At 37.4% G+C, this 12,751-nt stretch overlaps 1 pseudogene; it reads right to left on the bottom strand.

The window, feature by feature from the left end:
• Positions 1–6,675: 6,675 nt before the first annotated feature.
• LOC127159599 (receptor-type tyrosine-protein phosphatase eta-like) overlaps positions 6,676–12,751 on the bottom strand; it is a 52,092-nt pseudogene continuing 46,016 nt past the window's right edge.

Below are 12,751 nucleotides of genomic sequence, written 5' to 3'. Positions count from 1 at the left end.
AAAAAAAAAACAGTAAAAAGTGTGCTCAAGTGTGAATTTCTTTTATCTAAATCATCATCATACAAGTTTCTAAATGCTAAATAAAGAAGGCATCTTACCAGAAAAATGATGAAGAACAGAAGTGCTGTTCCTTTACGTACGGTTTTGAAAGAAAGGCATGCCATGTTATTTCATGAATTCTGATGAGTTTATCCGCAACTTTTCTCAACAATGAACTACTCTGCAACTTCATTAAACTGACTGGTCCTTGTCTGCGGGTTAAATTTTACCATTAAATGTCAACAGTGTAAATGCTTAGCCTCTGCTTGACACAGCTGAACAGACCAAGCATAACGAAATTCATCACTTCAATATTTCACCAGAACTGAAAGCTGAAAATAATTCTACTAACCATTTCCTAGTTTCCTAACAAGTAAGCTCTTATAATGAAGATTTGCATAACTCATGAAGTACACCACAGCACCACTGCTCTCTGTAGGGCTCACAGCAATATCAAACTGTCTTTATGTTTGGAAAGATAAATGTCATGCTGGAATAGAAAAGGGCCTTCCCAAACTGTTCCTACAATGTCCATTGTCCAAAATGTCTTGGTATGCTGATGCATTAAGATTTACCTTCACTACCTTCTATCCCAACCCCAAAAAAACAACCCCATATCATTATCTTTGCTCCACCAAACTTTAAAGTCAGACAGGCAATGTTTCCCTGCTATCCACCAGACCCAAATTTGCCCATCAGATTGCTAAACAGAGAACCATGATTCAACACACCACAGAACAGTTTTCCACTGCTCCAGTGTCCAATGCCGGCATGCTTTACACTCCATCTGATGCATGGCATTGTATTTTTTTGCATGTTAACCATAAATAATCCTGTTTCGCTTAAATTATGTCTGTTAACTACAGTAAGGTTAATGTAAGTAAGGTTAATATAAACAGAGAGAGAGAGAGAGAGAGAGAGAGTAATTTATACATAGAGACAGTGTGTATCTTATTATAATATGTAAAGCATGAAGGAAGCATAAAGCTTGTGGTGTCAGAATGCCAGTCAAGTCTGAAGCAATACACAGGCCGTAGCATTGCATTATGACAATGACGTTTTTTTTTTTTTTTTTGTGCGTCACGCATACACATTTGACTTTTCCTTTGAAGTGGAAGTGAAGCAGTCAGTTAAGTTTACATTATTTAGTAAAACGATGTCCACTTTAATAAAAAAAATATATAACAAACATGAGTAATGTAACATTTTAAAGAAAAAAGGATGTTTTGTTATAGCTTTTGGAGCAAGGGTGCAATGTCACAGCCTGTGACGTCTCGGTGTTACACAAAGTTACGTTGGAATGACTTGCATATGATGGATAGTAGTCCATGCCAGGAGGAGAGAATCGTGCTGTTGTCGGTGACAACCGCTGAGGTAGGCAGATCACATTTACATTCATTCATGTGAATTGTCGAGATGAGAGGTGTTTGCAATACAATATGACCACAATTGTACGTACATTGTACTTATTTTTTGATGTAAGTACATAGTAGTTAAGGCTACCTAATATAAAGTGTGACCAAATATTCTGCCAAGAAGATCAAAAACAGGAGAGAAAAGGCCTATTACTGTTTTTTGATGTAAAAATCTTGTAAAAATTGCTCATTTTGTGGACATCAGAGAACATTATAAAGAAATGCAGTTCATGAGCCTTTAAGAGGAAAGGTAAATGTAAGCACATCACACTAGTCTCACCTGCAAAGACAGTAAATGCCAGTTACCTCTCTATCTATGTTCTGAACTCCTATAATCTTGATTTATTTACCTGCATAACTTCATTTTGCTTATCACTGGAATAAAACTGAACTCATGTTGAACTCTGTCCATCTGTCTGAGTCTGTATGCTGTAACAGAAGACCAGACCAACACTGATCGCAATATTATCATTCCTCACCATACTGATGACCTGCTCTCACAAAATGGCCATCCTCTTGCCAAATATTCAGAGGAATTCTTGGAACTGGCCTCTGCCGCCTATTTGGAGGATAGATTGCTGATGATGATCTTCCATGGAGGTTTGAATGAACCATTGTACTCAATGAGGCCCTGGTAAACTAACAATTGCTCATTGGAGCAATATATCCTGTATGCATACTTGCTCAGTCGATCCGCCTCCAGAACACCACATCTTGTCCTCCAGCCCCTGAGTCTTCTCTGATGTCAGCTCCAGCCCCTGATCCAGTATTGGCTTCATCCCTGGAGCACAGCTCGGAGTTCAGTCCCAAGCCTGCTCTAGCCAGGAGTCTGCATTGGATCCCATTTATTTTCCAGATCAAAGCTTAATGATTGCAGAGTACCAAGATCCTGCCATCTTAGAACCAGAAATTATAACTGTTCATTCATGATGACCACAGCAATTTGGTGTATTTGGGGGCTATACCTGAATGGCTGAAGTGACCATCCTGATTCCTTGTCCTTCTGATTTCTGCATCTTGGCCAAGGAGACTGTCAGTACCATCTGCGTTCCAAATTCCTTTGATGCGGCTCTAGTGATAGATTGGATTAGTATTTGCAGTACTAAAAATAACCACTAGGTGTCAGTAGTGTTACACTGATAGTGTGTAGATCACAAACCAGAAGTGAAGCTGTGTTACTACTGCTCTTGTTCCTATCCTGACAAATAGAATAAAAATCAGTTCGTTGCAAAACTATTTTTTTATTAGATCAAGAAACATTACATGGTACCAGGAGTGGTGATTATCACCAACACCAGGAGTCATCATGGAAAGTGTTAAACCGCCTGACACTGTGAACTGGACTGTGAATATTGACTGAATGGAGAACGTTTAAACAAAGATTTGCACTGTACCTGCAAGCAGTGGGCCTTGATGATTCATCAGATGCATGTAAGCTTGCACTGTTACTTACTGTCGTGGGACCTTAATCTATAGAAATGTTTAACACGCTCGTGTTTGAACAGGCTGAGGATAAAGGCAAATGTAACTTGGTAATTGAGAAGTTTGACTCACACTGCTCTCCTAAAAAGAATGAGACTTTTGAAAGGTATGTTTTTCGTTCTCGTCTGCAGCAACAGGGAGAGACTTTTGACAGTTTCTTGTTGGATTTAAAGCTGAAAGCAAGGACATGCAATTTTGGACTGTTGCAAGATTCAGTGATCCATGACCAAATTGTGTTTGCCATCAATGATAAAAAAAGTGAGGGAGAGGCACTTAAGAGAGACTGAGCTTACATTGAATGAAGCTGTGCAGATATGTCATGTCAATATATGAGCTCTTCAGCATGCTAAACGTTTTATGAAACTGCAAGTGGAAGTGACAGTTCAGCTGTAGCTGCAGTAACAGCGAAGATGAAGAAATGCAGAATGAGTAAAGTGAAACAACAAAAGGAGAAAGAAATGTTTAACTGTAAGAGATGTGGTAGAAGACACCCACCAGAGCAGTGCCCAACCTATGGCAAAATCTGTGCCAAATGTAAAGGGCAGAATCATTTTGCCAAGCAGTGCTTTTCCAAAGGCAGACAGAGTCAAAAGGGGCATGTAGATGCAGTGGAAGAAACAGATCTCAGTGACACATTCTTTGCTGGAATGGTGGAGCAGGCATATTCCAGTCAGAAAAGAACAGAACAGACAGAAGTAAATAGTGTTGCACAGGACAAGTGGATGACTGCTCTAGAAATTAACGGAATAATTGTGTCACTGAAGCTATACACCGGAGCAAAAGTCAGTCTATAATGCCTATAATGGGCAGAACATCCCAACAAAAGGAACATGTAGACTCAAGGTAAAGATGAAAAACAAAGAACATCACCCCATGTTCGTGGTTGTTCCAGGTGGACATGATTCTGTTTTGGGAGACAAGGCATGTGAAAACCTAGGGTTTGGGTTTGGAGTTTGGTTTTAAAGGGTTTGGAGTGTTACCATTTACCTACAAAATACAGTTGAAAAATGACACACAGCCAGTTGTCCATGCCCCAAGACGGGTTCCAGCACCTCTTCGTGAAAAGCTGAGGCAAGAACTGGAAGAGCCTACAGAGTGGGTCAATTCGATGGTGTGTGTGAAAAAAGCGAATGGTGATCTACGTGTGTGCATGGATCCAATGCTAACATTCAGAGAGAACATTATCAAATTCAGACAAGAGAGGAAATTATAAGCAAGATGGCAAGTGCGGAGTTCTTTACGAAGCTGGATGCATCTCAGGGCTTTTGGCAGCTGAAACTGCATAAAGACAGCACAAAGTATTGCACATTTAACACACCCTTCGGCCGATACTCCTTCTTGAGGATGCCGTTCAGAATTTCATCAGCTCCTGAAGTATTTCACAGAGCCATGGAACACCTCACTGAAGGCATCGATGGTGTGCATGTGTATGTGGATGATATTGTATTGTGGGGATCTACAATAGAACAACACAACAAAAGGCTCATGGAGGTGCTACAGCGAGTGCAGAATTATGGGCTAAAATTGAATAAGGATGAATGTCAGTTTGGAGCTAAGGAAATAACATTTCTAGGGGACAAGCTGACAGAAGGAAGTGTGGAACCAGATGAGTAAAGTACAAGCAATACTCAAAATGCCCTGACCCACAGACAGAAAGGCTGTACTAAGAGTGATGGGGATGAACAATTTCGTTGGAAAGTTCATACCAAACTTGTCTTCAAAAACAGTGTACTTGAGAGAACTGTTATGTGACAAAGGCGAGTTCAAGTGGACAGTTGATCATGAACAAGAATGGGGACGACTGAAGACTCTTCCCATCTCAGAGCTGGTGCTGACATTCTTTGACCCATCAAAGAGGACAAAGATTTTGACAGATGCATCCAAAGATGGACTGGGTGCAGTTCTTTTGCAGGCAGAGGGAGAAAATTGGAGGCCAGTAGAATATACCTCAAGAACAATGACTCCATCTGAATGTCGATACGCACAGATAGAAAAAGAATGCTTGGGCTTGGTGTATGAAGTGGAAAGATTTCACAGCTACGTCTACGGGTTACCGACATTTGTGGCAGAGACTGATCACAAACCATTAATAGCCATCATTAAAAAGAACTTAAATCAGATGTCTCCAAGGATTCAGTGACTGATGATGCGACTGCAGATATGACATGGAGCTGGTTTATACTCAAGGAAAGTACATCGTTCTGGCAGATGCTCTGTCCAGAGCTGTGGTACGGAGTGGAGAACATGCTGAAAGCTCCACAGTTTCTGAGGTTACTCATCATGTGAATATGATTGCTGAGACTCTTCCAGTAACAGATGCAAAGCTCAAGAAAATTGCAGTTGAGACTGAGAAAGACAGGTGCCTGCAACAGGTTGTCACACATCTGAACGATGGCTGGGCTTGAGGAGAGTGTGCTCAGTACTACCACATCAGAACAGAGCTGAGTGTGGTCAAGGGACTTCTGCCGAGGCAGAACAGGATTGTTATCCCTCAGTCACTGCGTCAAGAGATGTTGAAAAGACTGCATGAGGGGCACCTTGGAGTGGAAAAATGTCAAGAAAAAGGAAAAAGGGCAAGAACTGCCCACTGACAGGATGGTGTCAACTTGTGATACTTGTTTGAAGCACTGTGCTAAGCAACAGAAGGAGCCAATGATTATCAGTGATCCACCAGATGAACCATGGCAGAAAGTAGGGACTGACTTATTTTTCCTGAATAGACAAAACTACTTGCTTTTTATAGATTACCTGTCAAACTATTCAGAGATAGCCTTGCTTTCCAGTACATCTGCTGCTGGTGTGGTAGAACACATGAAATCCATCTTCGCCAGACATGGCATTCCACAGGTGGTTTGCAGCGATAATGGGCCATGCTACAGTAGCAGAGACTTCCAGAAATTTGCTGAGGAGTATGGGTTTCAGCATGTGATACCGAGCCCATTATATCCGCAGTCGAATGGGAAAGCTGAGAAAGGTGACATACATGTGCATACATGTCTTTCATCTCTCCAGCACCTGCAAAGACAGTAAACCCCATGGCATAAAGGAGTCCAGGAGGGTGGAGATGAAGTCTCTTTTATTAATGTCACTTACTAGTCAAATGTCAGATGAGAAGTAGCCAATGAGAAGAGAAGAACTGGCCAAGAATCCCACATATAAGAATATTTAAATTTTAAAATATAAACATAAAACATTTTTGTTTTCTTTGCCTTTTAATATTTTGAGATCCCCCTTATATACCAGTTTCTTTATTTATTTTTTACTATCATTATTACTGTATTGCTTGTGATTATTGTTTTGCCTTCGCTGTAGACTTTTATATTGTGCAGCAATTTGGTAAATTTTGGTTGTTTTTGCTATATAAATAAATATTGATTAGATTGATTGATTGCATGTAGCTGCTCAGCCATGGAGGCTAGGTGATTTATTTTTATACACCTGTGGCAATGGGTCTGATTGGTATGCCCCAAAACCTTTGTCCATATAGTGTATATTATACTTTCCAAGTGCTTCAGTGCTCTCTAGTGGAAGTAGAAAAAAACATTCTGCAATAAATATTTACAGTATAAATGCAAAAGTAATTCACAGAGCATGTTGTTAAATAACAATGAATCAATTCCATGTTACATATTTTACTCATCAAATTTCATATGACCTTATGTTATGTGATTTTAGTCAGATGTGGAGCTGACCAAAAGAACTGTAAGTTCTCACTGCAATGATTCACTGACCAGAGTACTCTGGTTTTAAAATTCATTTATTTGTTATTCATGTTGTGTTCATTGTTTCCAGCATGTATTACAATGTTCCCAAATAATGCATCATCCTTTGATAAAACCAAAAAGAGGTATAATAAAGACAATTCCTATATGCAAGAAGCTTTCTAAATAGCACTCATACACACAAATGTGTTCACAAAAGCTTTAGAAGCTAGAAACAAGTGAAAATGATTTTCCTAAAGTCACCAATGAAAAATGTAGGTGTAAAAGTGATGCTAGTGCACAATTGTTCAAGTACATATAAACTGTTAAATAAAAGAAAATAAAAGTAATGATCATAGACAGTATAAACAGTAAAAATAGCTTAAACATTGCTTTATAAAATATTTTTGAGCAATATCACACAAGTAAAAGTGCAGGTAATCACAGTTGTGCTAGGTATAACAACAGCACAGTTGCAGGTGTGATTGTTTTTAAATAAATGTGCAGTAAATAGGACACTAGAGTTACATACTGTATGTAGAGTTACATACATTTCACAGATAATTTGAAAAGTTTGTATAGCTATTAGCCCTCTTGCAAAGCTGCTTGTCTAACTAAATTAGAAGGCTGAACTAACTGTATAAAAATTAAATGCAATATAAACCACAAATCCCAAGCAAATGCTCATATCCAGCACAGCAGGTTGAGCTTCATGCGCACTGCAAAATCTAACACATATAATAAAACTGTACCATAACAGTCATATTTCATTAATTTCTAATTCTCACTATAATATGTAGCACACATATTTCCATTTTTATTACGTGCACTGACAGGTTGGGAGTGCCTTCTAGTGTGGAGAAATAAGGAAAAAAATATTTTGTTTCTGCTCAAAATTGTTAAATAATGTATGACACATTATATTCTTCTTAGTAACTTAATATATAAACAGCCTAAAGCTTGGGATCCCATATACTGTACAATTGTGGATTGCAGAAAATATATTATGTCAAATTATACAAATATCTCTTTTAGACATTTTTGCAGTAAAAAAAAAAATAAAGATCTCTTGATTGAAATATCATAAATACAATTACTTGCTGTTTACTTAAAAATATTATCGTCGTAAATTGCTGCATTCTTTCCGTGCATCTTTTAAATGTATTCTTTAAATTAAAATATTACTCAAAAGTTTTGAGTATTGTGCAAGAAATAAATTACACCCAACTATACATAAAGAACATATATATGTACTGTATATGTGAAACTCAAAATATGCTTTATGCAGTCTTAAATTTGGACAAGGGCAGTCTTGAGGCCATCTACATTTACGACTTTTGATAATTTACATTCTGATAGACACTGAGTGCTGCTGCGTTCTGGTAAATTAAGTCCACGTTGGTTCCAGTTCTTGATCGAATTATGTCATACGCACACTGATGGAGGTAAACATATTGCTCCTGTTGTAGAAAACAGAAAAAGTAAATAGCGTAAAAATATTAGTCTTCTTTACTGTAAGTGGCAGTTTCTTTCTAGAAGTACAAATGTCAGCACTACTTTCTATGTAAATGTCATTTTAAAGGAATACTCTGGGTTCAGTACAAGTTAACCTCAATCGATAACATTTGTTTCATAATGTTGATTACGACAAAGATAATTTATACTTGTCCCTCCTTTAAAAAAAAAAAGGTCAGTTTTTGACCAAATAGTATAAGCATGTTAACATACAATATGAACAAAATGGCTTATTATTATCCTCTGAGTGTACCATCATTACCAACTGCATTACCACTGTGTCATCTTCTACATCTGTGTTAGATTTCTACCACCATTCCTGCTTCACCTGCTGTTCATTCATGTTCAATGAAGAATTCAAGCACTTGGGTTCAAAAAGTCATCTGGCTCAGTCTGCTTTGTTACAGTAAGCACTTTATAAAATTATAAGCCTCACATTTATGCTCTAAAAATGGCTGCAGTTACTTCCTTTGTGTCTCACTGTAACCTCCACTTTTTAAATGAGGTATGAGCTTAACTTGTACTGATCCCTAGAAAATAACTCTACAGTCCCTCACCTCAGTCTGCACCATGAGAGGTCTGTGCATGCGCATATCATTAACAATTCCATAGACGTCCACCATGCTGTCTCTTTCAATCTGGAAGATCAGGTGGTCAATGGCAATGAAGGTCCCTGTTCTTCCCACACCGGCACTAAAAAAGTATGATGGTCAAATAATGAGATGAAAGTTTAATCTAACAGATGGCAAATTTGGTATTTGATGTTTGCATTGTAATATAAACACATGGACACTTGTTATTGGGAACCTTATGTACCTGCAATGCACCACAGTTGGAGAGTGGCGTGAGTATTGGTCCATGTGTTCTCTCACCAGGTGTCTGAAATCAATGAGGATTTCAGTGGTCTCTGGAACTCCATGATCCGGCCAAGCCGTGAAGTGGAATTGGCGTATGTAGCGAGTTTCTGCTGTTTTCACCTACAGAGTTATCAGTTTTCATTAGTGTAAAATATTACTGACTTAAAAACAACAATTTTTGTAAAGGAGTGTGCAGGAGACGTTGTTTTACATTTTTAATTTTGAAGTCTCTTATGGTCCAACTCTCCAGTTCTATCTCTGAGGTTGTCGTCACAGAGATGTTATGATAATGATTAGTCCCAGAGGGCCAGTACTTCTCACATTTCACCTGGAGAAAAAGACATAGTGCTGGTTGGCTTTACTCCAAATATACATGATCACATTTCACCACTTTTCAATGTGACTAATAATATTTAAGAATGAAAACTCACTCGTCCCATCTCGTTGCATCTGGTCAGCATCACTATTGTGTAGACGTTCTTCTCCCAGACCATTCTCCAGAATTCATTCACTGTGACGGGCAGTGGACCCTGAGCTGCTATAAACTCTTTTCTTGAATTATAGCCCTGATCAAAAAAGAAAAGAGTGAAAAATATGCTTAGATATGACCAAAGCTTCAGGAAATTTAACTTCTGTTTATATACTCACTGGGATGTAGTTGGCATTGATGTAGTCATCAAAGGGACCGCCACACATTGATAACTTCACTCTTGAAGAATCATCTGATAAAGGCAAACATGATGCAATTAGTTTCAGAAAGTAGTTATTTATTAAGAACTAAAAACGATGCATCTGATTTTGTATATGTTACATTGTAGTGCTATGTTCTGTTACACCAAAAACTTACTTTGATACTGATTTGTCACATATTGTCTGTACACATTTCTTGTTCATTCATGCCCTGTTTTTTGTTTGTTTCTATGGTTTCTGATTGTTTTCACCTGTGTCTTGTTTAGATTAGTTACAGTATGCAAATTTTGGCCCACTAGCTGTTAATACCGAATAAAACGGCATGCATATTGTGAAAGAACTTTGAAAAACATTTGGTTGTGCTTCGGCTCTGCACCCAAATGTATCAGACTTTGTGCAATATGACTTCAGTGTAAATAGTCTGGGTACAATCCATCAGCCAGCTAATCAGATTTTAATCAGACCTTTTAGCATGCAATAGTCAATCTACTCACAAGGTAACACATTGCTGTAACGGTTCTTCGCCTTGTTTTCAATAGCCAGGGCGGCATTCTTCGACTGTGCCGTTCCAACAGTTTTCAGTTCCTGCAACAACAGCACTTCTTTTGAAAACACTATTATAATGCACAAATAAATTTTGTGACAAGTCCTGAGCACGACAGTTTGATAGTATTATATATTTGTGTATCCCATGTGTACCTCATACTCTTCAGCAAAACCACAGTTGGAATCTGCATGTTTCCGCTTAAAGTACTCGTCATAATCTTCTATTCTCAAAGCAACATTACTGTGTACCACAAAACAAAAACAAACATACATACATACAATAAAGTGTAAAGAATCATGTTAAATCAATCAATGTTAAAAATGAATAGATTAATAATAAAAAGTGACTTACATTTTATTGCTGGAAATAAAAGAAATAAAAGAAAAAGGAATGCATTAACAATTTTATTTGTTGTCCAATAAATATTTAACTATAAACTTTACAAACAAAGTTACCTAATGGTGTGTACAGGAATGTCGGGAGATTGTTGTTTGCTTTGTCTGGAACAGAGCGTAATAAAGAAACGTTATCAAAATGAATTTTGAAAACTTCTGTATCTTAAGCTCTCTCCAGTATTTACTTATCTGATAACAATTGCAACTCACCTTCTTGTATAGAAGAAGAGAATGAGAATGATGGCGAAGAGAAAACAGATCACTCCAAAAACTACGCCAACAATCAATGGAGTGTTAGACTCTACATGGAAAAAATGATATTAAATGTTATTATTATATTATTAAACATGTTCCCAATGAAGAAACAGAAGATTTTTATTAGAATAAAGCCTATATTTATTAAATGAATTCTTTCAGATCACTTAATGAAACAGGATGACATGCTAGTATATACTGATATGCGAACAGGTTAGCCTTAAACAAAAACACAGGAAACAACATATAAATACATATACAGTAGAAGGAAAGGTGAACTGGTGGGACAAGTTAACAAATAATACACTGATAAGAGGAAAGGCATTAATGTTTACTCTGTAACAGGAGTATGTTGCTTTAGTGGTGTTATTAATTATAGGTGGGACTGACAGGTTAGTTTAAACAATGCAGCAGGAATCATATATTTTATAATTCCACATACTGGTATATTGTGAAAAGCAGACAGTTTCTCCTGTTGAATCGTCTGCTGCCACAGCAGTGATGCAGAATGTGTAATTGACTCCAGCAGTCAGACCAGTGATGTTATAGGAAGTGTTAGTAGTTGTTGAATTTCCACTTGTTTGATCACCAGTCCACTGAATTTTAAAGAAAGATCTATTTCCAGCTGGTTCATACCAAGTCAGAAACACAGATGATGTTGTGATTTTAGACACTGTTAGATTCCTGATCACATCTGGCTCTGGAGATGAGGAGAGAGAAGCAAATCATAATTAATGATTCGATAAAACCATCACACAGGACACAAGCAAAGTAGAAATGTATATGGGAAACATGAATGGGTGGGCCAAATTAACAAACAATACACTGGCAAGGGGGAAGGCTTTTTTCTGATATCTAATCAGTTAACAGAAGCTTTGTATGGAGATTTCTATTAAAATGAAAGAGTGGTGTTAGTGACACTGAACATCACTTTACTCCAGTAGAATTACAAGTACATACACAAATATTTATTCAAAGAGAACGAATAGTAATAATCTTTATAGTTACAAAAGAGTACTACTCAAGTAGTGAGTTACTTTGGTTCTTCGGTATATTATCATTATTGGTATCTTTGCAATAGACACAGAAGACAATTACAGTTTGTAGCCCCAATATCACTCCATATCTTTTGCTTTGTATAACAACATATAGAGCTACATTTGGATTATTACACACAGAGTTTTGCATTCAAATGCATGTAAAGGCAACAGCAATGCAGACATAAAGTGAACTAAACTCAGGTCTGAGGTTATCTGCAGTGTTCACATCAGCGAAACAGTTTTTGCAAACAAATGTTCATAGTACTGACACAGAGAACACAAGAACAGAGAAACTGAACATGAAAAACAACTTAAATGCACATTGATGAATCTCCTTTCATATGTTCTTCTTAATATAATCAAGCATATATGTCTGAAAGTGTATGTACCTGTCTGAGCAAACACATTCATTTTCAAAACAAACAGGTCACCTGTCACTGCACAGTACTGACAAATGGTGGGTTGTAGGTGTTAATTCATACTCTGTAGTTTATGTCATGAACCAGTTCACTCTGTTTAGCCAATTGTTTAAGTCTTTGAACAGAATCGACTCAAAACAACGATTCATTCGTGAATGGAGCATCACTTACGCCCAAGTAAATAGAGAAAGCGTGTTTGGAATAAACTACAATAAACATTTGCAATAAAATAAAGTAATGAGAGGAATATTGCCCAGTGTAACTCAACTATAAATCTACAGTTAAATGTTATCAAGTAAATGTAGTTACAACCCCGCTATGTAACAAGGAAAAGATAGAGCAGAAGAAGAAGAAAACTAACAGATGCAATAGGTGCCTAAACAATAGCAATAGTTT

Source organism: Labeo rohita, unplaced genomic scaffold, assembly GCF_022985175.1.
Source record: "Labeo rohita strain BAU-BD-2019 unplaced genomic scaffold, IGBB_LRoh.1.0 scaffold_233, whole genome shotgun sequence".
Taxonomy (NCBI): domain Eukaryota; kingdom Metazoa; phylum Chordata; class Actinopteri; order Cypriniformes; family Cyprinidae; genus Labeo; species Labeo rohita.
Note: the sequence above shows the minus strand (reverse complement) of the source record. Positions and strands in the feature narration are given on the sequence as shown.